This window comes from Rhipicephalus microplus, chromosome 3, assembly GCF_043290135.1.
Source record: "Rhipicephalus microplus isolate Deutch F79 chromosome 3, USDA_Rmic, whole genome shotgun sequence".
Classification (NCBI taxonomy): Eukaryota; Metazoa; Arthropoda; class Arachnida; order Ixodida; family Ixodidae; genus Rhipicephalus; species Rhipicephalus microplus.
Genome location: NC_134702.1, coordinates 58,376,691 through 58,381,073, shown reverse-complemented (window position 1 = coordinate 58,381,073; position 4,383 = coordinate 58,376,691).

Sequence of the window (4,383 nt, the reverse complement as noted above, 5' to 3'; positions counted from 1 at the left end):
TTCTACAATTCTCCAGATTCTCCAGCGGACGCGCATGTGCCATCGCGCTTCGCGAACATTCGACAGCTGACGCGCGCATGCGCCGTCGCGCTTCGAGAACATCTAACAGCTGACAGCGCATGCGCCGTCGCGCTGTATATATACTCAAGGTCGGCGCTCGCTCGCTCAGTTGCCGCTTGTCGGTTGGTTTGTACGGCGCGTTGACGTCCGAGGTCGCGGTGAAATGAATGCCGACGAATCCACAAATACAATGATCGACGTCCCTTCGACCAGCGCCGCCCTTTCGCATACGTGTCGTACGTGTTCACTCATTTAACACCCCCTCCTACAACCACGTCAACCAATTTAGCCATCGACCCAAGTAAGTCGCAATTTAACACCCCATTTCACAACCACGTTAACAAATTTAGCCATCGACCCAAGTAACTCGTAATTTAACACCCCGTTAACCAATTATATGCTCCGCATCCTCCTCAGTGTTCCCTCGAGGGAAGCTGCGGGCAATCTTTTTTGAACCTCCTGCGTGAGCCGGCCGCTGTGCGCCGTACATGCGCGTTTAGAATGAAAGCTACCGGCCACCGCACTGAAGTTCCAGCCAGTCTCAATTACTTGCGTGATCTTAACGCAAAAGGTCACGTGTTGGGCCAGCACTGCTTGCTTCAAAAGGGGTTGGCTTGGAAGGGCTGGCGGCGTGGCGTCATCCTCCCTCCCTTCTTTTTTTTTAATCATGGTCAAAGTCAACAGCACTCGTGATAATAAGAAATTCAATCCATATACAGGGAGCGAATGATGATGAGTGGGGCGAAGCGTCCATCCGTCCGTCCATCCGACCGATGCGTGCACTAGTGTAATAGAAGCGGACGGACGGACGGATAGACGGACGGACGGACGGACGGACGGACGGACGGACGGACGGACGGACGGACGGACGGACAGACAGACAGACAGACGAACAAAAGGGCGGCGGTTGGGCGGACGGACGTATGGACGCTTCGCTTCACTTTTCATCATTCTCTCCGTGGATAAGCTGAATTTTTTTTGCTTTTCGGTCGTTTTTTTAAACATGATCATGTCTTCTTTCGTGGTTTTGTAAATATCGAAGAACACATGAGTTGATACCCGGGGTTATTGCCCCGGTCGGAAGGAGGGTGAACGGATTATCATCTAAAAAATTATGTATCAAGCAGAACTGCATAAAAAACTTAGAAGTGTGACAGCTTGGGCTAGTTGGTATGGCATCCCCGCCGCGGTGGTCTAGTGGCTAAGGTACTCGGCTGCTGACCCGCAGGGCGCGGGTTCGAATCCCGGCTGCGGCGGCTGCATTTCCGATGGAGGCGGAAATGTTGTAGGCCCGCGTACTCAGATTTGGGTGCACGTTAAAGAACCCCAGGTGGTCTAAATTTCCGGAGCCCTCCACTACGGCGTCTCTCATAATCATATAGTGGTTTTGGGACGTTAAACCCCACATATCAATCAATCAATTAGTTGGTATGGCATGACGATAGTTATAGCGCGAAAACAAAACGACGACACAGAGACAAAAAGGACACGAAAGACACGAGCGCCTTTCGTGTCCTTCTTGTCTCTGTGTCGTCGTTTTGTTTTCGCGCTATAACTATCTTCATAAGAAAGCTCTCGCGTCAGGCTGGTCGATAAGCAAGTCATGAATCACGATTGCAAAAGTCAAGAGCTGAATAAAGTTTTTTTTTTCCAATGATAAGCCGCTCGCGGGCCCAGTCTGTTGTCGCACGCTGTTTGACTCCTCTTCTCATTTCAGTTCTGTATGCCCTCTGTCGTTATTTCGCTGAGGCCTCACATTGTCGTTGCTTTGCAATGCAGTTTCCGTCCGAACAAGCACTTATTTACTTTGTTGCGTGTCATCTGTTGAAGTTTACATGACTTTCTTGCTTGAAGATAGTGCGTTCTCATCACGACAAATTTCATGTGCAATCTCCCATACTGTTTCCAGCCATAATACACCAGTGTTCAAGAGCAGACCACCTGATGTAAGGTATCTTTTGCCCTATGGTCAAACACTTTACCCTTTCCGGCACTTCATATATATAGTTTACGATTGATCCTTGTAGCGTGTAAATTCTGAAGGTGAAAAACGCTGTTTGTCAGAGCAGGGACTGTCGTTTGCTGCTAAATTAATTTACTCTTATGCCGTTGTGAAATAAACTGCGTTGCCGATAAATTTTACTCTTGTGTTTGTGTTTGTGTTGTGTGTGTGTGGCTGTGTTTGTGTTTAGGGAGTGGGGGGCATATTGTAGCTTCAAAAGAAAGGGTATTTTTTGTGAACAATAATTCATTTTGAATTTCTACATAATTGTTAAACTACAGTTAAAACTACGGTGCACATCGCTAGGGTGCATATAAAACGGAGGTACACATCAGACCGTGAAATCTCGCCGTCAGAGGTGGCGAGATTTTACGGTCTACAGTCACTAACTGGTTTCCCATTGACCTCTACGAATACTGAAAGGAATGCGCAAATTTCCGGCCCTGTAGTCTGCAAAAGCATTAGGTGAAAATTAAAGCTCTAAATTTCAAGAATACACGTATTAGCCGCGTATGCTGATACGGGAATCAATAGAGAGATGTGGTCAGTAGAGGCCGGATTTATAGGCACTAAAAAACAGGGTTTTAGGCTCCCAAAGTCATAAATATAGGCACAATAAATTTTGACAGAATTCAAATTTTCGAAAAATATACGCCTAGTCTTTGTCTACAATAGGAAAGTAAACAAAAATGATTTAGTTTAAGATAGCACAAAGGCGTAATGGTTTAGCATAGTCGTGCGTTTTTTTTTTTTTCCCGTAGGGTTCGCAGAATACAGCCTCTCCATTTCTATAGCGCATCATTGTGGTTTAAATGCCCACTATCGCATAAAGATCCTTCTGGGTCTTCTTTTTCTCGGCATGGCTGAGAAGGGCTACACAGGTGCAAATAGCCAGAGCGCGATAGGCCAGGAGCATCTTTTTGCCTCGTAACAACTTGGTGTAACCGCAGAGGCTATATTTTTCTTCTGTCTGTGAACACCTTAAAGGGCCTTTATGTAGGTTTAATAACTTTGAGAAGCGAAGAGGAATGCATGCACTGGGCGCTCATGATCTCCTCTTCCAAGATTTGCAGTGCTACGCGTGTCATAAAGATAAAAAAGACTGAACACCACTTGACCGTCATCTTACGGGCGTGCGCCCCAACCTGGTGAAGGGGATGGTCCTGCGTGCGTCAATGTTGTACGTGACACTGCGAGAACAATTCGAGATGGCGTGTGTAATTTGTGCAATCTGCTGCCTGAATAGAAGTATGAAGGTTGACACAAATATAAAAACACAGAGACGGAATCTATGCATGTTATTTTTTTAACTTCGTTTCAAGCGAGAAGTGACACTAAGCGGCCTCCATTTCATTTGCATTGGTGTTCTTGCCGTTCTCGCATCGTGCCGGTGCCAGCGTTTGCAACATTTGGCGTGTTCTTGGTGCATCATCCCTCAGAGGATTTTCAGTGGTGCGATGCTGTGTATTGTGGTAAGGATACGTGATCTATGTCAGCCTCTCCAAACGTGGGCGCATAGAGGGATCCATCCCACAGATACAGGCAGTACAATAGAGAAAACATCAAGACGACCGAAAACCGCTTGCGTGCACGGCCTGGCATGGGCATGTCATGCGAATGTACCTCACGTGCACGACCTTCTGATGCGTCCGCGCCTCCACCTCCAACTCCGAGTTGCTCCGATACCAAATAGGGCCGGGTAGGAATTGGGCTTGCGAAGACTACATCAAGTGAGTGGCGAAAGTTTCGAGCTCACCTCCTCACATCATGCTTTCTCAGCTTGTAATGAACCAGTTAAAAAATTGTAGTGATACAAAGCTTTTCATTGGGTACGAACAACTTCCACTGTCTGAGTAAAACATCTCATGTGACCTAGTGAAGCGCCATTTAGGAAGTCAATGGCAAATAAAACAAAACACCACATGAATGTTGTTTTTTTTTCTTATCTGCGCTTCACTTTCCCCTGATAACACTCCTTCATTTTGCATTCGTTCTTCATCGTTCTGCCGCTGCACACAAGCACTTCATGCTCCCTACGAAAGTGAGCAGACGGCGGAGAGATGCCGAGCAGACGATGCGACGCAAATGAATACATGTGTAGAGGCCTGTCAACCTTCCTGTTGGCTAAAAGACCTTGTGAGCTTGACAGTGCTGAAAGTAACATATGAGGTGGAGTATAGGTTGCACCACACAATGTTCCAAAGCCTCTATTTCGCCAAGTGACATGAATACCGTACTCCAGAGGTACTTGAAAGCAATATTTGAGGGTAAATAGCATTTATATAGGCACCGATTTGAGAACAGGCACTTATAGGCACTTA